A 22,972-nucleotide genomic window follows, 5' to 3' on the forward strand; every position below is an offset into this window, starting at 1 on the left:
AATCACCTTTTTCTTTAATTGTAGAAAATACTTATTTGTCTGACACCATCTGCTCACTGCTGTAATTTACAGCATCACGAAACATTAGCAGAAAAACATGTAGTCTAAAAGCACAGGTGCGTGGAATAAAATAAAACAAAGATTTAAAACAATTAAAAAAAAAAAAAAAGACGACAAATTAGCACCAGAAATACAGGCTAGAGAGAAATCTGGAGACAACTGGAACAATTGATACAATATTCCTAGTTCTTTCTGATGTTACAGAGGGGAGTTCTGCAGGGAAATGCCACTATCCCAAGCAGCAAAGCAGCAACATGTATCATTTTGTCATACCTAGAAAATAGTGGGCTGATCATTAGAAGCAAATGGTGAGAGCAGTTAAACAACTGGCACTTCAGCAGCTTTAAGCTTCCAAACTATTTGGAAGCCATGAAAAAAATGATTTGTAGTGATGTTCTGAATGTAAAGAGTGATCGGAGAGCTGTGTATGAGGAGCAAGCAGCATGTCTCTTTAATTTATCCTATTCTTCCTAACAGATTCAAGTGATGACAGCTCTGGAATTAATTTGGTTTCCTCAAGAAGGAGAGCAGAGCTAAAACTCCCCCTATGAAAATTATTACAGCCACGTCTTTGACAGCTGAGCCACAAATACATTACCCTGGGAAGGCCGTATTTGCGAGATAATCGAGGCAGATAGTGGAACTCTGCACTGCCAGGAATGTTTGATAGGAAGTGACTGCTTTTCCCAAGAACTGGAGGGTAAAAGTGAAGAGAGGGAAGGAGCTTTTTTCACACAGCTCATACCTGGAGCTCGTTGCCTCAGCATAGCGCAAGGGGCAAAAGCATAAACGGCATTGAAGATGGATTAGATAAGTTCATAAAGGTGAGGACTGTATATGGATATTCAAAATGAAGGTCCAGAGATAACCTGGGAGCCTGAGGGTGCACAAGACTTTCTGGAAGATGATAGCAGAAGAGGAAGCAGGTACTCCGAAGGAAGAGGCACTCTGCACTAGTCAGGTTCTTGCACTCTTTCATTAAACATGTTTCTGTCACAGATGGGTTGCTGGATCTGCTTGGACTCACTCAATATGAAGGTTCCTTTAATCTTTGGCTACTTGCTTTTACATATGTGCTAGTGAAAGACACCACTTGGAAACCAAATACCACCTGCAGGGAAGGAGATTCAAGCCAGAGCTGGCTCCTATGACAGCAGGGCTACAACGACAGAATTTTACCCAGTTCTAGACATTCACAAATGTAGGGCAGGTGCAACAAAGGACAGCTTTAAAAAAACAGGTTTTAACAGCCAGGTTATGCCTCTGTCCAGCACGGCAGAGTGCTTTGCACCACACTGTCCACTGCGTTGTTCTGGTCCAATCCATAAAATGGGCCAAGGCGGGTAGAGCCACTTCCTACCTGTGACTATTTTGTAGGCTTGGAAAGACATGCTTTCTTTGCAGTAACTTCTAGGCCAGGAAGCTGGTGTATGGAGCATGAAGAAACAGCTAAGGGCATGGAGAGAGGATGGGTGGAGTTCCTGGGCATGTGGATTTGTGCTTGAGGGAGTGTCAGTATCAAAGGAAAACAGGACATGAAGGCTGCAGCATCCACAGGGCAGCAACAGGCAGTCTGAAAAGCGAGGAAGTGCTGGGATTTCAAGATTTCACTTGAGGAAAGAAGCACCCCTGATCTTGGTGTTAAGACATTTTTCTCTAAAAATATCTCTACTTTTTACTGATTTATTGATCTCTCAGGAATATTTGCTCAGCAGGTTTGGTGGTAACAGAGCATGGCACCTACTCTGCATGTCTCCCCTGCCATCCCTGTAGGGCTCGGTGCTTGCACTGAGATCACACATTACCGTGGTTAATGATCTCTCGCTGGGATCAGTCCACACAGTGACAGAGAGGGCGGGATGGAGAGGGAAACCTCAAAAAATAAATCTCCACAAAATTGCCCGACTAGTCATTTTTGTGAAATGAAAAGGAATTTACACAGCAGTTTTATGGAAAAGAGAATTATGCAGTTAATCGGCGCTGCTGGATAATTACACTGTACACGAGGCCTTGCTTTTAGGGAAAAATACAAACTAATAAAGAGAGCCGGATCATCAGCAATGGCAGGGCTGTGGGGAGATACTGGAGACACAAAGCTAAATAATTTAAAGCTAAAGAGTATAATGGCTGTGAAACTGCATTATTTTAAATTTACATTAATTCTCCACCCAATTACATATTTAACATGAAGTGTAAAAGCCAGGGAATTCCTCAACATTGCCCTGCCTGAAAACAAACTCAGCAGCAATAAGAAAGCCGAGGGAATGTGAGGTGAGCCTGACCGGACTCCGAGTGCATTTTCTGAGCTGCTGCAGGCACAGCCTTAATACCCACAGGTCTGCTAGAGACCTGAAGCCAGTTTGTGCTGCCCTCCAGGTACCTCTGTTGCAAGCAAGGCCTGTTCCTCACACGGCCCCTGCAGTCGGTCAGTTCTCTTTGCGTCGCCTTTCGGACCTTTCAGGCAGCAGCCGGCCCAGTCTGGCTGCCTGCTGCCACGTTGGAATGGACAAAACCAGTGAGAAGCTAAAGCCAGGGTTAGCTAATTCAGCTAACACTGAATTAACTTGGGAAATGATGATGGGTGTAATGCGAGTGTTTCATTACCTTTGTGTTGTAAGCTATTTAGCCCTGATTATTACTGACCTTGGGTGATGCTGCATATGAGTAAAATGTGCAGTCCTGGAGAAGGTGTGGGTGGGAATGCTGGAAGGCAGACATCATTTCTGAGTGTATCCACAAATAAACCAGATTCTGTCCTGCTTTGGAGACTCACCTTATGACAGAATCATCAACACTCAGCAGTGCCCCTTACTTGGGCTTGAGTTGCAAATAATGCAGGAAAAGCTTGACACAGTGCACCTGGCAAATTATTATTATTATTATTATTATTATTATTATTATTATTATTATTATTATTATTATTATTATTACTTCTATTGCACCCAAAAGAGCACTAGGTACTTCACAGAGTAGTTAAAAAGACAAACTATGTGGCCCAGTGAGCTGCTATTCAGTGAAACAGTAGAAGCATCAGGAGTGGAAAAGCAGGAGGTGGCGGCGCAGCAAGGGGAAGCGAATTGGTCGCAGGACCAACACCAAGCGGTCACTAATCCGGGCGACGGGAGGCTCAGGACACTTTACCCATCCTTCTCATTTCACGTGTTCGGAGGAATCCCTGCAACTGTGCACGTTGTGTTAACACACTTTCCACATCCACTCTTCTTGCCCAAGGCACACGTTCACTTGAATGCTAAACTGTGCCTTACCTCACTCACTTTTTTTTTGCAGTCTGAGAGTATATATATTTGGAAGACTTATCAGTTCCAAAGCAAATAGGACTATTAAGGATTTACAGTTCAACAAATAACAGCCACAGCTTGTGCAGCTTTCACTGATCTCGCAGTGATGGAAGGATAAAGCCTAGGACTTTGGGCCAAGACAGACCATGCTGAACACGCAGAAGCTGCTTCCTCTCCTACACAGCACGTCGTGCACCAACAGATCACACTGTGGGGCTCTGCATGCTCAACTCTGTGTGTCAGAAGAATTTGTGATCGACTTGTTTCTCTTAGTTGGTCTTACTTGAACTTCTGGGATTCACTGTTTAGGGAACCGTATGGCCCTCGTGGGTCATTGTAGCCAGTGCCCTCCATGTGGATCTGTCAGCCCGCTGCTGCCCCACACATCCCGAGAAGGAAACTGGCCCAATCGGCCATGTAAGCTGAGGGAAGCAAGAGCGGTGGCAGAGGCCCCTGTGGGATTATCCAGGCTCACTCTGGATGCACTGGTTAAACACAGGATGGTCTCACCACGTGTGGAGAGGAGCACAGAAAACATTAGGACTGGTTGAGGAGGAGCACAGAAAACATCAGGACTGGTTGAGGGGCACTGCCTCAGTCCCTGACTGAGTGAGTTTTAAAAGGAATACATCAGCTAACAGTGAGAATGAAAGGGGCACAAGGGGAAAAAGAAACTTGAGGGATGCTTGTGTCCCTGTGCACAGTTTATCAGCGAGAGACAAGCCCAAGGTGAGGGAGGGTGTCCTCAGGAAACACCGGGTGCAGCTCAGGTCTGGGATCTCCTTCAGGCTCCCCCTGCGCCCTCTCCCCTGGGATGTGTCGCTCCCAAGCGAGGTCTCTCCCTGCCAAGCTGCAGACCATCTCGGTACAGAGGTGGAATCTCAGACTCTGGGACTGGAGGGCAGGACTGCGGGCCGCCGGCGGCTGGAGCCGTGGCTAGACGTGCAGCGTGTCACGGCCGGGCTCCCCTCCGCGCAGTGGGCGCAGAGCAGGTCCGGGCCACGGGCGCCACAGGGGCCTCCTGCTGCTGTGGCCTGTAGTGGCGCCGGCTTCTCCTGCTGGGTACTGTGACACAGAGCCAAACGCAATGGGAAACTGCCATGGGAAATGTTCCCTGCCATGGGAAATGTATACCTTGTATGCCGGCAGCCCACAGAGTGCGTGCTGCAAATTCCGACCTCACCATGTAGGAGATGCCATTTGGCTTCCCTGTGTACAGCCTGGAAAGGATGCGAGATGCCATCTATTCTGCAGAGGATTGAGGATCCTAAGGATCTACCTTAAGGCATCAACTTGGGTTGAAAATACAGAGATGCTGCTAGGATTTCTAGGGACACATCATCTTACGCTATGGTTTACGGTTTAGTTTTTCACCAAGGGGTGATAAACCTAAGCTTGTGAATAATGTTTGAAACTAGTTTTGTTCAGCCCCTGTCACCTTCTGAATATAACATTGTTTTCAAATAAAAAAAAAAACACACAAAAAAAGTGTTTTAGAAGTTGCCTCTGGCAAAGAAAAAAAAAAAAATCACAGGATGGTTGAGGGTGGAAGGGACCTCTAGAGACCATCTAGTCCAACCCCCAGCTCCAGCAGGGACACCCAGAGCACGGGGCACAGGGCGGCATCCAGGTGGGTTGGGAAGATCTCCAGAGAAGGAGACTCCACAGCCTCCCTGGGCAGCCTGTGCCAGGGCTCTGGCACCCTCACAGGAAAGAAGTTCCTCCTCACCTGGAGATGGAGCTTCCTGTGTTGCAACTTGTACCCATTGCCCCTTGTCCTATCACTGGCCACCACTGAGAAGAGTGTGGCCCTTTTCTCCCTACATTTGCCCTTCACGTATTTATACACATTGATAAGATCCTTCTCAGCCTTCTCTTCTCCAAGCTAAACAGGCCCTGCTCACTCAGTCTCTCATACGAGAAATGCTCCAATCTCTTAATCATCTTTGTCGCTCTCCGCCGGACCGTCTCTAGAAGCCAGGGTATGAACGGTTTAATACTACGGGATGATTCTATCCTAGGCTTTTAGCAGGATGGATTTAATAAGCAAACGGGTCTTTCCCATGTTTATTTGCTATGATCTTGGTAATCCGTAAGTGACACCTAACCTTAAATCCAAACACAACCCACAAATCTAGAAGTGCTAAAGAACATTTGCAGGCAGCAGATGCAAATAAATTAGCATTTCAAGATTACTGAGAGATAGTTTGAGTTAACATGCAAACAGACCTGAAAATATCATGGAAATGCAAAGCACAGATTGCCTCTATCTTTACTGCATCTCCTGTCCATCCTCACCCTGAGCATCTTTGGGTCTTGACCTCTGTTAACATGCCCTCCCCAGCAAGTTCTTCAGTTTAAAGATAGTCTCATTAATCACAGGCAGTTAAGCATCACGCTTTGATTAGTTCAGTAAAACAGATCTGCAGTACCTGATAATGAAGCCTCTTTAATCCCCTGCTCCAAAAGCAGGAGTCAAACACAAGGGATAGGTATTCGGACGGGTACAGTCAATCCTTATCAAACCTCCCCTCTTCATCCTTCTGAGCCTAAAAATGTTAATTCAGCTTCCTTTCGTTGCAGAATGTGTGACTGCTTCTATGCTGCTGCTCTATCACTCCTATCCAATAACAAGTTCTCTGGCTCTTTTTAAAGGTATTTTAATCGGGCATGTAAACACGTTTTAGTCTTTGATGCTCTTTCATTCAGCATCATTAATCCTCAGCATGAAATCAATAGAATTAAAACATTTAATCACGTCAAAACGCAACACACAAATCCACAAATGACTTTTCATCACACAGCAAACAGTTTGCAAGTTGGAAACTACGCCTTCTTTTTTTGCCTTGGGATCTAGCAAACCCTAAGCCCTCTTTCATACAAGTAAACAGATTCTCTCTCTCCAAATATCTGCCATGTGGCAAAGAAAGTTGCTGCTAAAGATGACAAGGTAAACACAGGATTTTGCGTCTGCTCTCTCATCTTTTTCATGCCTTGTGGTCACATTGGCCTTTTGAGAAGAACTTACACTTGTTTTACAGCGATCACTTGACAGTATGTACAATTAAAAAGTAAAACAGCAAAAACAAAAACTCAGTAAATGGGTTACAGGATTTACCCGAAGTGCAAAAGAAAGAAAAAAAAAATACAGCTGTTTAACTTCTTACTTTTTTTTCTTTCTTTTTTTTTTTTTCTTTTTTAAACAGCACATATAGATTCCCCATCAAAAAGAATGGAACTTGTTGTGTTTTAATTTACATCCGTTATCTCCTGTGCTGTCACTGGCCACCACCAAGAGCTTAGCCCCTTCCTCCCTACATCCTCCCCTCGGGTATTTGTACATGTTGATCAGATCCCCTCTCAGCCTTCTCTTCTCCAGACTAAGGAGGCCCAGCTCGCTCAGTGTTTCCTCACACAAGAGAGGCTGCAGTCCCCTTTGTCTCTCTAGCCATTGGGGCTGTTGGCACACCTTCCGTGGAAGCTGAGCTACTCTGCAGCAGCCGAACAGGCACCACAGGGCTAAACACTGAGCAGAAAAGGGAGATCCTGGCTCAGCGTCGTGTCTTCCCCATTCAGCTCTGCTGGGGGAAGAGCAAAGGATCTGTTCCAGTATCTGGGGCTGTTCCTACTCTAATATTGCTTGAGAAAACAGAGCCTGCAAGGTGCTTAGGTGGGAATCATGCTCCTTTTATCAGCTTTCGCTTTCACATTAACTGAGTCCCTGCTGATGCGATGGTCTATTTTCAGTTTTGAAGGAGATGAGATACTCTGCTGCTCCTAAAATACCAGATATGATTAGGCCAGTGCCACTTTTCTGAGACACTTGTGCTGAGAATCCAAAACTCAGGACACTTTACTGGCTAGCTAGTTACAAAGCTCTTCTGCAAAAGATGGGAGTTCTGCTGCTGCTCCTACCAGCTTGTTTCTTAGGAGAATCATCCCTGCTCTATTATTACCCAGAAAAAAAAATCCATTTTATTTCCTCTGGACTTTCTACAGTGTCAGTAAAGAGTTACGCAGTGTAATGACTGTATTCATAGAATCACAGAATGGTTGAGGTTGGAAGGGACCTCTAGAGATCATCCAATCCCATCCCCTGCTCCAGCAGGGACACCCAGAGCACGGGGCACAGGGCGGCATCCAGGCGGGTTGGGAAGATCTCCAGAGAAGGAGACTCCACAGCCTCCCTGGGCAGCCTGTGCCAGGGCTCTGGCACCCTCACAGTGAAGAAGTTCCTCCTCACATGGAGAGGGAACTGCCTGTGTTGCAACTTAGACCCATTACCCCTTGTCCTGTCACTGGTCACCACCGAGAAGAGTTTGGCCGCTTCCTCTCTACAGTCTCCCGTTAGATATTTGTATATATTGATCAGATCCCCTCTCAACCTTCTCTTCTCCAGGGAAAACAGGCCCAGCACACAAGTCTCTCCTCATAAGACAGATGCTCCACTCCCTTAATCACCTCTGTTGCTCTCCACTGGACCTTCTCTAGGAGCTCCACGTCCCTCTTGTCCTGGGGAGCCCAGAACTGCCCCCAATGCTCCAGGTGCGGCCCCACCAGAGCTGAGGAGAGGGGCAGGATCCCCTCCCTTGCCCTGCTGGTGTCAGTATCAGGGATGGTGCTTTTCGCTCAAGTTTGCGCTTTTTTCCACCCCAAGTTTTATGATCACGAAATAAAGATAGCCCTGCTTCAGCTCTAGCACAACGTGCTCTAACTGTGAGTCAGTGCAGGAAGGAACATTTCAGGGCAGGTATGACTAATCTGCACTTTATTGTAAGTATCTGCAGTCTTAGCTCCTGATTTTGCAGTTTTCTCCATTAAAAGTAATATTTATGCACTGAGCTGCATGGATAAAAAGGCACAGATTAGGGAATTACTTCAAATGCTTTGGCATTGCGTCCTAGATGCATTAATTTTTCATTATCTCATTTAGGGGGAAAAGAAAAAGAAACTCAGGTTCAACAAAAGTATGTAATGAGGACATCCCAATCAGGCAGTAAGAAGATGGAGCATTTTCTTCTGTCAGTGCTTGTAATTATTACCAGTAACATCCTATTATTATCATCATTTTTTTTCTGTATAATATTTCCTTAAAAACGATCCAAATTGTCTCCTCAAATACATACAGTTTTTCTATTTCACAGAAGCTAGATTGACCCACAGTTGAAAATATAATTAAAGTTTACACATAAGAGGATTTTTCTTTTCAAACTCTGTGTTCTGTAGTCAGAATTTGGTGCTGAACTTGAGCTGCAAGGCCTTGCATTCCTAAAGACTTAATGGGAATCCTAACCCGTGAAACTGTGTAATTTCCAGTGCTTTTATTTGCTTTTACACTCGTGACAAATGACAACTACAACCTCTAGGTCCTCTTACAATGATAGGAATAAAACGGGAAACTGCAAATGCTTGTCTTGGAATAGCAGAGAAGTCACTGAAAACTACGGTGAAAATGGTGTCCGGTGGGGTGATTCCAGCCAGGAAAGGCATCCAGCTCCATAGCAGCTTGACCCAAAGCTAGGACAGCGACAGGGCTACCACTGCCAGCTAGGGATGTAGCCAAGACGTTAGCAGAGGTGTGAGCCAAAAAGCCAGCAAGGAACCCACATGCCAGTGCAGAAAAACTATATTCCAGAATTTGGCATGTGAGTCCTCCAGCTGCCAAACATCTCCCATCTGGCCAAATTTCTGGAATGAAGTGTTAAAAAGAAGAACAGGGATAAGTTAAATGAGAGGAAAAGCAGTACTGCCTGCAAGAGACCAGTGGGGAAGGAGCAGGTTGTGAGCGCCAACCTCTGAGCCTCACACATAATATCCCTTCTTTGCCACTGAAATACTTTTGGATTGGGAGAGGCCCCATAGACAACATGTGAAACACTCAACGTTTTACAGGAAAAGAGCAGCCGACAGGTATGAACCAGAGCAACAGCCCCGGCCCCTGGCAGCAGAGGCAGATGATGCGGGTGGGATTAATACACTAATCCCTATCAGCTGGATCCTATCCTTGGTGACTAGCTTGTAATGTGAATAAAAGCATTTTTCGTATTGAATGAGACTAATATGTTTGCTTCCACTGAATTACATAATAGAAGGATTAATTTGAGGAAAACTTGCAGCCCTCAGTAGGTTTCACGGGCACAGCAATGAGGTGGAAGGCGCCCTGCAAAAATATTTCTCTAAGATGTTGTGATCCACTCTGTCTTATCTGTGATCTGTCCTTCCCTCATCATAAAGAAAATCAAATACTTTTGTATGTAAAATTCCATAATTGTAAGCATAATTTAAGGGAAAAATATAACTTAAATAAAATTGAAGAAACCCAAACTGGGGATGCCTGAAATATCATTCAAATGAAATATATACAGAGATCTGCATTTAACTGTAACAGAAAGGAACTCATTTCTGACAAGCAGCTATTGTTCCTAAACCAGAATAGCTCCCTATTCCGAGAACTAAGACCAGCTGGGATAAATTCTCTTAGCAGTGGAAACAGCTTTAAGTGAAGCATATGAATTTATAATTTCCAATGATACACTGACTTACATATTTATCTCACTGGCATCATTTCCACCTTATACTCTACAGTCTAAGTCCTCATGGCCTAAGTGAGGTTTGCCAGATGTGACACTCTTGAACAGTATCTGGTTCCTCAGTTTATAAAGATATAGATGCCCCTATACTTTCTGGTTGTATTAGCAATTATTTTCTTCATGAAAAATACTGCATTACAGCCTCAGCTCACTCTGGCCAGAGCCACAAATGCCTAGTTTTGCATTAGCAGTCCAGAAAATGGATTGTGCCTACATATATATCTACATATAACCCCCACACGCTGCTGCTGTTCAGAAATTCTGCTATTAGCAGAATTTCCCATTCACTGCTATGGACCAGGTCTGCGTATTCACTAATGCACAAGCTACAACATCAAAATGATGAGAGGAGATTCATAAACATTTTATTTTTTTAATTGGCAACTTTTTTTTTATTTGATGACAACATTTAATTGACAACTCCCTCATAGAAGTTCTCCTAAACAATAGAATTTAATAGAATTGCTGATTACAGCAAATATTATTTTTAATCACAGTCAAAGGAGCCTCCATCAAAAAAATGTATCAGAAATACATCTATTTTGGAAACACGGAGCTTTGGAAAATTAGTGAGATCTTTTCAAAGAAAGAATCACTTATAAAATTGATAAATAAATAAATAAAATCGATCTTTTCAATTAGATCAAAGAAAATTCTAAAGATTTTTTTTTAATATATATCCTCACTGCATCAAATTCTCTGATACCTTTAATAATGTGAGACTTTCATTACTACACAAAAGTTACTAGAAAAGTTTCTGTTGCTGCTTGGGAAATATCTGAGTAACAAGGTTCTGCAAATTTTTAATATAAATATCTCTGTTACAACACAATTAACTGCAAATTGAAGATATAGTAGATTTGAGGAATGACTTCCGTATTTGGCTGCTCCTTAGGCAATTCGAAAGTGCAATTGCTTTTAAACGTTTCACCTTCTTAATTTTCTAATGAAACGTAGATCTACTTATACAAATGAAGAAGTAGATTTTTTTGAAGAATTTTTATGTGGTTATACAGAACAGATGGAGTCGTTTTCACTTTTGTACTCCAGAGATTAAGGGTCCATGGATTACTAAAAATAAGTAAAGCCAGGAACTGTTGGGCTCACACATATGAAGCACTGAACACAACCCCAAAGGAATCTTTTTTGGGGTCCATCAAACAAACCAAGGCAGAGGGAAGGACAAAGAAGCCAACAAGCAGACACTGAGAGTTCCCATTTCACTGTACACCGGTTTAAAAACCAATCAACCAAGAGCAGTTAATCCAACGAGAACAGCAGTCCTATCAGTGTTGTTTCTGTCACCATTTCTACCCGTGCAAGGGAGGGAGAGACATCTCGGACTTCTAGTGATGCTGACCTTGACTTGAATGTGAGATACTGCCCTGCTGGGGGCACCTATTAGGCACATTGCATAGGGCGTTTTTGAAATTTTGGCCTCCTTGGAAAAAGACCAAAAGCAAGGAGATATTTGCAAATACTGTTTCCTGTATTTGACAGCTCATTATAACACAAACTGTGCTGAGCAGTGCTAATTTTGTAAGCCTCGTGTAAAATGAGACATACATTTAATGTCAGTGGGCTCTTCTAGACATTTCTAACTGCATTATCAAATCTCCGACAGATTTTTCTTTCTGTTCTCATATTTTATTGATGAGGACGTGGGAGTTTTCCCATAGTACACACCACCACCCAGCCAGCCCCCCAGATCACACTCAGACTTTGCCCATCCCCAGTTATGGACACAGAGGGAAAGAAAGCTCAAAGGAACTGCTACTAGACGTTGTTCAATAAAACAGAGCATTATACATAATACACAATAAAAGGCTTCATACCTGGAGTTGAAAAAACGAAAAGGGTTAACAGCTGACCTGGCACAGCCCCACATGCTCTCTCTGGAAATTGAACACAGACAATTAGGAATTTTAAGTTACCCCAAACAACTGCAGGGGACTCGCACAAGCTCGAGGAGCACTTACTGCCACGCACGCACACAGCCTCAATACAGAAAGCACTTCACAAATCTTCCCACTCACTTAAAATTCCTTCTTAAACCCAAATTATTCTGCAGAGGGCCCAAATAATACTAAGTAAATCGTTGGGAGTTCTGCCATTAATTTGCATGGGGGCAGAGTGAAGGCTTAAGAGTTCAGGTGTCACTTGGTGGTAATTCTGGATCACGGTGGCTCATATTTTCCCATTAAAAAATAATCATCGACCAAGAAGAAAATGATAACTAGAATTTGGAGCAGGCAGCTCCGTGCAAACTGCACAGAGAGGGCATAAAACCTGGGGTGAACTTCCACTCTCAGCATTCTGCTGCTTAAGCAATATTATTCCCTACATACCACTGAAAAACCTAGCCAGTAATGTTTCTTTTCCTTTAAAATCAAGGCTCCAGGGAAACCATGTCATCTTTTAGAAGATTATTTGCAATATTAAACATAACCATTACACTATATAACAGCTATATAAACTCCTATGTCGTCACTTGGAATACACGCAGTATTCCATTTCACTGACAGATTCTGATCCACATGTGCTCCACAGAGGAGCATCCTACATCTGGCTTCCTGAAATAATCCCACCACGTTGGAAAAAAAATGAAAAAAGAGAGAGCCAAGCTCATGAATAACCCCCTTCAGTCCTTCCCTCTGGGGTTTAGACCTCACATGTGCCATGAAATTAGTCCAAAGCCAATGCCTAAGATTCTAGTATAATATAATAGTAATAGTAATAGTAATAGTAATAATAATAATAATAATAATAATAATAATAATATAAATCACAATACATATATATGGTGTATGTAAGTGTGCTAGTGCACTAGCATTTGAATGCACGTGTACTGAAAACTTGCAAGATCCTTTATAGGAATGTATCAAAATACGCAGGTCAAGACAGCAATTATTGAAGCAGAAAGGAAATTTTCAAAGTAATTTTTAATGATTTATCTAATTGTACTTTGCTTTGGCCCTTGGAAACCAAAATTTTAAATAGCAATATTTAAAAATAATCTATTTTTTCCATTATTTTGCATCACATCTTTAGAACCTCTCAAGCTTTCTCGTCAGAAATACACAGTAAGCATTCTTCTTTTCTCCTGTTTGATTTTGCCTTCATTAAGTGATAAAATCCTGATGATGACAGAAATCTACTATTAAGTCAACAGAACATAACCAATTTTCATAACGCAGTCTAAGTTACATCCATAATGAAGCCCATTACATCCACGACATTGCCTTTTTTCCCCACCTTTTTCCCATTACTGTAGAGTCTCTCTGTTCTTAAGGACACAGCCCAGGTAAGTGTCCCATGACGTGGGTTTTATTTCAGAGCAGCACCAGGCTATGGCCAAGGAACATGTGGACAAAAACCTCCCAGGCCCCATTAGCTTTAACTGAAATCAATATGCACTGGAAAAATGACAACTGGAAGCCACAGTACTAATTATTCACCCCCATGTCATTTAGTTTATCATCATTTGTTGGTTCACTCTGTGCCTTCCTTCTGCTTGCATACAAGCATGGCATTAGCATAAGTGCACAGCACTATCTCTTTGCCATAGACTATACTAATACGTATTTATCCTTTACAGAACTGTGCGTGCTGGCTAGGGAGCACTAGTAGGACCTGAACACATTCTTGAGCAAGTAGAAAACCACGTTTTATTTTGACTGTGTCAGTAGTGGTTTAGGATCTCGGCGGAACGACGCGGTGACGCAGCCAGCCAGCAGCGAGGAAGGGGAAAAGCTGAGTGCAAAGGGGATCACCCGCTTCAGAATAAAACACCCTCAGCAAACCATTTCTTATGAAACATCATCATGTTACTGTGATTTTGAAACACTTACGATTGAGAATTCCATGTGTTTTGCCATTATTTCTGTTCTTCCTGCTAACCGCTTTATGAATGGCTTGGCTCTTTGGCTTGGTAGGCAATGGATCACAAGGGGATGCCGGGGCTATCAGTTCTCCCCAGAAAGCCAGGCTGACTTCTGCAGGGAGGCAGCTGTCCATCTGACAGCAGCATGTGCCTCTGATTTACCAAGCACTATCCCAGGGCCCTGTTAAATACAGGATTTTCAAGGCAAATTCTCGAGGGAGATATTTTGACAGGATCAAAACCCCCGCTGACTTTCAAGGAGCCCATAAATACAAGCCCTTCTGTGCTTGCAGCTTGCAGCCTGCTTGCAGCTCCTACTCATTTCCAGATTATTTCATTTTTGTACTCTGTTTGCAGCCCGGATATGTCTGCCTGAAGCAGACCCCACAAGCGGGGCTCAGGAGGAACAGTTTCATGGAACAGAGTTGATCTCAGCTCCAGTAAACCCGCTCCACACTATCACACCTTCGGTGTGGTTTCTTTAAGTCCAAATTATCCCTCTTTTAATGTATCCAAAATATTACTGCCCGTGTTCACAGCCTCATCCACATGGAGAATGACACCCCGCTGTCATTAGGGCTCAGCAGAAAAATCTCTTCCATATCTACCATCCCGGCAAGTCCTTCCACTCCTTTCACTTCATCTGCAGCCTGCAGAGAATTTGCTGTGAGAGAAGAGGCTATGGTAGCATCACTGTTAGTGAAACAACACAGGAGAACACCCAGGACAATATTTATTTCTTATGCAGGAAAAGGAAGAATAGAAAAAAACATGGTTTTTTTTTTTGCACCCTTGTATTCACATGCTCAGTCAATGCTAACTCAGTAAGCAGTATCCCCCTCTTACTGGTGCTCTCCTTTACATGCATTTTATGTATTTGTGGCCTACACGTTTTTGTTTTTCACGTGCTGATCTCAAGAATCAGGAAACATTTTTCCATAGATCAGTATAAGCCCTGCTATTGAGAACTAACTGTGCTGCGTGTTTGTCTCTCCCAGAATCACGGGAACTGCCTTATGGAAAAGGAAAGACAAAAACTTATCTGATCTCGATAATGAAAAAAAAAAAAAAAAAAAAAAAAAAGAAGCAATTCTGGCTCGAGTGGCAGCAGAGGACAATGCTCTTTCTTTTTCTTATCAGTAAGTCAAGGTAGCAGAGCAAAGGGCTGGGTTTATTGTGGCTTTTCCTGGCGGGGTCCTGCTCTCTAATCCAGGCCAGTGTGTGCTCGCCACTGCTCTGAACTCCTCAGTGCAAGCAGCCCTGGTGCTGCTTTCTGCGCCTATCCAGAGACAAAACCCTGAAACATAGCCCAGGAACAGGCTGCCCGGGGAGGCTGTGGAGTCTCCTTCTCTGGAGATCTTCCCAACCCGCCTGGATGCCGCCCTGTGCCCCGTGCTCTGGGTGTCCCTGCTGGAGCAGGGGGTTGGGCTGGATGATCTCTAGAAGTCCCTTCCACCCTCAGCCATTCTGGATTCTGTAAAACACAGAAGAAGCTGAATAAGGACTCCCTGGGCACAGCTCTGCCTAGCAGGGGCCCAGGCTGCCCCCTCGTAGCTGCAACGTGTCCTGTTATTTACAGCAAGGGCGCAAGGCCCCGCACCCTGTAGATGAAATGCAGCGCCCCTATGGAGATACCAGCGACTCCAGCATCGCTCCGCAGCACGCCAGAGTTGGGCCTGGGATTAGGCTCAGGATTAGGCATGGGATTAGGTTTGGGATTAGGCTCAGGATTAGGCCCGGGATTAGGCTCCTCATCCCATCCCACCCACCGCTCTGCTGTGTAGCCTTGAGCAAGGCAATACTTGTGGTTTTTGGACACGCAAGGGTCCATACTAATTCATTAGGTACCATTTGCAAAGCAGTCTGAAAAGTGTTACAGGAATCACAGATCACACTCTATTGTTTTGGGGGATTTTATCCAAGGTGCATTTGTGCGAACATGTTTAATAACTAAGGTAAATTAAAGTAACAATGGCCGAGTTTGATAACTAACCTGAAATGACTGGCATTTGTTAAGATTACAACAAAAGCAATTAATGGATCTAGCCTACATTTGAAAAGATAATTACAAAAGACAATTACACTTAGATAGATACTGAGTTGAAGCTGGGAAGCAACATCTTTGAAGGCTTAGGTTGTCTGCAATGGATAAAACTAATAAATGAGACATAGAGAAAGACATCTGTGAAATCATACGTGTTACAGACACCTCTTACTGCTCCATATGGGTTCCTGAAGTCACCTAAGTGTTTGGTTTCCGTTTCAACTCCTGCTTTAGTTTTGAGCATCCAGAGTGCTTAGTTTTGAGCATCCAGACTTCTGTTACAGAGTCAGGGTTAACTGTTGGACTTGATGAAGTTAATGGCAAAACTCCTATGGATTTTAACAGAGCCAGGACTCCTGGGTTCTTCCATCTTATTTCACACTTAATTTAAATATTTTTCTTAAAAGGAAATTCCTTTCTTTTTACTCTGGGTAATGATAAGGTAAAACATGTGTTGAACTGTAGCGCTGAGCCCTTCCAAGTGATTCAAGAGAACAGAAGAGATCCTCTAAATGGAAATGTCCCCCTGCTCCAGCCTAATCTATTCAACAGTCACTAGTAATTTACTGCTACATCCAGTGATAGGAAAAAATAATTTTGTGTAGACGATGCTAAAAGCATTTTTATTTTTAAAACCAGCTTTCTTTGGGGAACCATTTGACAAAGCCCCAATTTCCCAACACACTGCAATTTAAGCAATCCTGTCCCTGCAAAACAGGCACTTGTGTCCATTGCTTCACACAAGCTGCTTCTGATTTACGATTCCAGCTCACCTGGCAGCGCTCGGAGCTGTCGCTGCCTCATGGGGAACCTGTTATCCTGGCAAGGTGCTCTGCGAAACGCAGGCGCGTTTCCACGCCAGACCCCTGCAACCAGGCACAGAAGGACACCCTTTCATTGCACTGCCCACTCTGACAGACTATTACACTCATTTTGGCTTGTAAAATGTAGAAAAATAATGTAGAAAATATAGAAAGAAAAAAAAAAAACCTTCTTACAATGCTATAGATGCCCATTTGGATTACTGGAACTTAAGATTCATGGTGCCTAAAGAGCCATTCTGAAAAGACACACAGGGTTTTCATGCTCTTGTAATAGAGGCCTTTTGTACTGCTTCAGGCATTTTCATTTTTATACATAGATAGAGGAGTCCAAGAAACCCAGTCCTTTCAGAAGGAAGTTTCTAAATTATCATATAAATACAGTAGTCAGAACCTGAGCTGCACCTGAACTTGTACCTGACAGCACAAGGTATCATACACTGCAGGAGTGGCACAGGCCCAAGGTTTAGGTGTGAGGGGTTTGGTTCCTTTCTGAGGCCAGACATTCAGTGTGGCCCTAAAATACAATCACATACAGTGGGATTTTTCATCTGCAACTTCAGCATCTTAGATAATTCTCCTCTAGCTATTTTTTTCTGAGTAAAAACAGACACCTACAGAAGGTAGATGGTCACAGCTGAAAAGGTGATTAGACCTATAAGTTCAGAAGACTCGAGTCTAACTTTTAGATGGTTTAAAATGTGAGAGGTAAATGCTGTTGGAAGGGGATGTCCAAACTGCACAATCTGACACTGGCCAAAGGTTCCCTAAATGACTTGAAGGTGCTCTTGGATAACTAGCTATCTTTAAACCTAGAGTATTTTTCAGTGCGCAATCCCCTTCTCTTCTGCCACAGCATAGACATCTGTAACATTTTCTTTTTTTAATGAAAATGAATACAAAACAAAGAGCAAAGAGCACCCTTGAAATAACCACACAATGGGGACATCCCCATTGCAGTGCAGTCCCCTTCTCTCCCTTAAAGCTGAAGCCAGTCAATGCAGGTTGTCTGGTGACCCTGCAAGTCTGTGGAGCAGACATGGACCAACTGTGCCATGACAAATACTCCTGGGAGGGTGGGCACCTCCCAGTTCTATCTTTCTCATGCATGGGGTATAAGTCTCCTATGGCTGATGTAACACCCATGCTACCTTCTTTTATTACGTCTCTGACTTCTGCTGATCAAGAAAACACATCCCAAGATTGGAAATTTTTGTGACAAAGATTTAAATGGAACTCATACATTTCCCTGATTTTGCTTTTGATGGATCTGCATTTTCCAAAAATAAAAAAAAAAAAAAAAAAAAAAAAAAGAAAAAAGGATTTTTATTGAGAAATTCTGGACCACCACAACTCCATTTTCCATCTGTAAAATCACTGTTCAACCACGTGCCAAGTTTTAAAATGAACACTTGTGTTCACAGAAGCTGGATACAGAGGAATGAGAAGCAAAGTTCACAAAAATCCTGCCAAACGCTCTCACTTATGTTTCTCAGAGACTCAGGACTAAGTATTTTGTCTGTAACCAGGGGAAAAAAAAAGAAACAGAGGTGAAAGTTCTCTATGATGGTAGGAACAGTTGCCACTGAAGCAGGAAAATGGTCGATATAAGTGCAGAAAATGCATATCTGATGGGAACACAGCTACAAACTACAAGAGAGAAAAATCAGCTGCAGAAATTGATTTAAATCGGAGACAAAGAGACAGAAGAAAAGAGAAATGAGGAGAAAAAATCAGACGTGGAAACCACATGCCAGGTTAATATTAAGCTGGTGCTGTAGCTATGCCATCTATCATCAGCTGTGGAATTTCTAACTAGTATAGTAGCAAAATGTATCCTTCACTGTATTACAGTAATAAAAACCAGAAATATTTAAAAAATAAGGTGATCATGTTAGCACCATTATGTCAATCCCGTAACATATCCAAAGAGATGGATGTGGCTGGAGACGAAGCCCCTGGGCTCCTTTGCACCCACCTAAGCACCCGGCGGCACCAGCCCAGCGTGAGGAAGAGCCCACACAGCCACATCCAAACACCAGGTCAGCCTGCTAGGACTTCACTGTGCCTATAACGACAAGGATTTCCTCAGGGAATTCTCTGCCACTCCATCATCCCAGAAACCCAACGAGCTACCTCAAGCATCATCAGCTTACACGCACGCTCCATTTTCTCTTTGCTTCATCAAAGCTTCATCAAAGGGGTTCCCTGCTCTCTTTAGTTCTTTGTAAGATTGCCTGCATTTCCTAAATAGAAAAGGGTTTAGAAAGAAAGAGGAGCTTCTGTCTCTTTGGATTTTACCAAGGCACTGATCCCAAGCTCATACTAATAATCCCAATCCTGTGCTGAGCCTCAGCAGGTAGGAGATTCCATGTATATTGTGTGTTTTCAGGGGGAACAGAGATGCACACTGTAAAATAAAGCCATTTTATTGTGCCAAGTAATGGGACGAATACCTCGCTCAGGGTTTGCATTCCTGTGCAGTGAAAGCTGCATTCCCACTGCCTGGAATGGGAGCTGCCTAGGGGTGGGATGGCTGCCAGGCTCAGGACATCCCATCTCCAAGGGACCTTGCAAAGTTTTACTGGTCTCCCCAGGCTCAGCTGTTGCTTCTCTTCCCATGATTTCACAAAGACCCCCTTGCAAAGCACACCTGGGATCTGGCCCTGAGCACAGGCTGCTGCTGTGGCTGTGCAATGAGCAGCGGTGCCCTCACACACGCAGAGGCAAATCTGCTTTGTCAGGGTTCATGTCAGAACAGGTTTGTAGAACACGCTACAAGGGGGTGGCAGAGGGGATGCTGCTCACTGCTCACAGCCCAGGAGAAGTTGTGCAGTGCTACAAAATTTATTAGCAGTCAGAGCCAAGTATCAGACATTAATATATTATTCTTAGTCCATAATACAGCAATGAATAGTAATTGCCATAAAGCAACACTTTCATTTAAAGAAATTTCACTGAAGCATGTTTTTTTTTTTCCCAAAAATCACTTTATTTATAGCTTTATAACATTGAGCGAGTTTGCTGTAACTAAAAAAATGACTATCCAAAGATCTATCCAAAAGAAGTACTAGAAAGCCTGGATGCTCAGTCAATACAAGAAGGCATGAGAAAACAGCCATACTTGGTTACTTCACCAATACGCAAGCAAATTCTATTCCACTCAAGTAAATATGAACTAATACTAGAGATACAACTTTTGCTATTTGATTTAGTTAATTATCAGGGGTAAGACTTCTTTTCATGCAAGACAATACTGAACCCAAAACAAAGCAGCAAGACAGGAAGATACTTTCATTTTTAGGGGACATGCAAAACGTTGTTTTCACACAGGCATTCCAAACTGTGACCCAACCACGTAAGGGTAACTTCCAAGACAAGAAGTCTAAAATACTCATATACTAATAAATAAATAAATAAGCAAGTAAATAAATAAATAAATAAATAAATAAATAAGTAAGTAAGGAACTAGTGACCGGTTAGTTTCTTTACCTGACTGTTAAACCTTTGATGTTGCCAACCCTGTTTAGCAGATTTGTAAGCCAGCGTACACCTACTGGTCTCAGCTTTTAGGCATGCGGCCTCCTGGAGAGGAATCCCAAAGGATGATCCGTCTCACCTAACAGGGAGAGCCAAGCGCTGACACGCTGGCTCGGACAGCCGTCTCCATCACCTGCACTCAGTGGCGAGGAAAAGGTGCTCGTGGGCTCGACGCTCTCTCCAAGCCAGCTAGGAAAGGTCCCGGGAAGCAGCCCCGCTCAGGGCAGCTGCTGCGGGCTGAGCCCGTGGGCGGCTGCAGGGACCCTCGCCTCACGGGTCCCTATGGCAAGGGGAGCCCCCAGCCCCATCCAGGACCAACCCCGCGGGCGGGAGCGCACGGGAAGGCCTGGGCAGGCGCAGGCCAAGGCCCAGGGCTGCTCTGGGGCTGCGCGGAGCGGAGCGGCCCGCGGGCAGCGCCGGCCCTGCGGCCTCCAGCTCTCGGGCGCTCCCGGAGCAAAGGCGGCCGCAGCAGCAGGGGATCCTGCCCGGCCTCGGCAGCTGCCACGCTCTGCTCTCCCTCCAAGCCCTTACTTCTCAGGAAGAGAAGACTCCTTTTCAGGAGGAGGTTGGGTTTTTTTGTTATTAATCTCATAACTGTTCACAAGGAAAAATTTACAAGCTCGCTCAAGAAAGAGCAGATCAGATGGGACAGTCTTAGAGATTGTGAGGTCCAGCCTGCCCAGCCTGGACTCTTAGTTTACACCCAAGATTTATTGTCTACTAAAGCTGTCCTTTCGTGCCTGCTCCTACACTGTCCGAATATTCAATACAGCAGTACATGCATTTCAGTGTCTTTTGAGGGAATTCCTCTCTGCCAAGTTTAGATGCTTAAGGCTCCAAGTGCACTTCCCTCTCTGTGGGCACTGTCTTTGGAACGCATATCGTTATTTTAGCTAAATAGTTAGTCTTAGGGTACATATTAGAAACCTAAAATGAACAGAATGGAGCCCTAAAATGAACAGAATGTGCCCCGTGCTCTGGATGTCCCCACGGGAGCTGGGGGTTGGACTGGATGATCTCTAGAGGTCCCTTCCAGCCTCAAACACTCTGTGGTTCTGTGATATTACAGTCCAGGAATGCAATGGATTGAGCAGGGTTGGTACAAGGTGCTAATGTTTCTTTTCAGCTCTGTTCAGCTGTACGTGGAGTATCTGTGACTGAGCATAAAGACAAATCACAGATCAGAGTCAAATTAGATTTTTCTAATGAGGCTTTTGAAATAAACTAACAGATTACTGTTTAAATAAAACCTGTAGCACGGATGAGTTGATGTTAGATTATTAAATTTCTTTTAACTTAATTCTTAAACTCCAGAGCCAGCCAAGTGATATTTGGCACATTTTCCTTCACAAACTGTGGAATGCATTACTACAAAGAAACGCTTCATGCTTTAACCAATTCTGTAAATATTCAAGAAATATCAATCACAGAAAATAATATACATCTTATATACTATTTTATATATAGTCATGCATTAAAAGTATCAGCTAGCTCCCTGTGCCTCCTCTTCTCATTAATTAGGTAGAATTATGCAGTTCAAAATCACTTTTTTTTTTTTTTTTCTGTCTTACTGTGTGTGGTACAAACTGAGAATGATAATACTGAGCACTTTAGGTCCTGGTGTTGTAACTAGCAATTTTATAACATCTGCTAGGCCTGTCACTGAAGCAGTGCCGCCACTGGTGAAAAACCTTCTCCATCCTTGGCCACAGCCCTAATGAAGTGCGAGAGCCGCCTCTTGTGGCTTGCCCGCAAAGAGCCCCTCTCTGCCGAGGTGGAATTCATGTTTGGTGCTCATCATTTCGGTGCTGGGTGTATGGGGCAATGGGTGTAAGTTGCAACACAGTCAGTTCCCTCTCCATGTGAGGAAGAACTTCTTTCCTGTGAGGGTGCCAGAGCCCTGGCACAGGCTGCCCCGGGAGGCTGTGGAGTCTCCTTCTCTGGAGATCTTCCCAACCCGCCTGGATGCCGCCCTGTGCCCCGTGCTCTGGGTGTCCCTGTTGGAGCAGGGAGTTGGACTGAATGATCTCTAGAGGTCCCTTCCAACCTCAACCAGTCTGTCATTCTGGGATTCTTCCATTTCTGAAGGGGTGGGAAATGTGCATCGTGAGAAGCTGCTCAGGAAGACAATGCACTAGATGTGTTCCAGCTGCCTAGCCAGTGTGAAAAGAGTAGTTTTCCCTCAAATGCAGCTTAGTTCCCTCTCAGCAAACAGCACCACTACGAAAACATCAGTGCTCTTGGCCACTGTAGCCAGGAAAAGAAAGCCAAACAGTAAATACTTTAAGGTATCAGGTGAAGACATGTAAAATGCATTTATAATAAGTTACATAGTAACAATCTCTGATTTTTTTTTTATATCTCTTCCCTTCTAATAAAGTGTCCAGAATGTCTAGATTTTGAACCACTCACATAAATGTATGTTTTGTGAGCCTAGCACACGCTTTATGCCTCTAGGCTCTACATCTATTTCCAGCTCTACTTCAGACTTCCAGGGTGACCTTTACACATAACCTCATTTTCCTCACCTACAAAATGACGATATTAATACTTATTTACTTCACAGTTGGTACCCTTCCAGCTGCTACAGCGACTGGGTAAACTTATGCATCTACAGAATTACTAATGTTCACAATGTTTTTCCTTTTTTTGAAAAAGAAATAATAGTGAAGCCAAGGTAATAATGTGTTGGAGAGTAAGTGCAGAGAAAAATAACAGCAATAGAAAAACCGTAC

The 22,972-nt window shown here is 43.7% G+C and overlaps 1 protein-coding gene across 1 annotated transcript in view; it reads right to left on the reverse strand.

Annotated features, from left to right (window-relative positions):
* The window catches only part of KLF12 (Kruppel like factor 12), an 81,689-nt gene that overhangs the window by 39,777 nt on the left and 18,940 nt on the right, over positions 1 to 22,972 (reverse strand). The window lies entirely within an intron of this gene.

This window comes from Nothoprocta perdicaria, unplaced genomic scaffold (assembly GCF_003342845.1).
Source record: "Nothoprocta perdicaria isolate Ctin4 unplaced genomic scaffold, notPer1 scaffold_37, whole genome shotgun sequence".
NCBI lineage: Eukaryota > Metazoa > Chordata > Aves > Tinamiformes > Tinamidae > Nothoprocta > Nothoprocta perdicaria.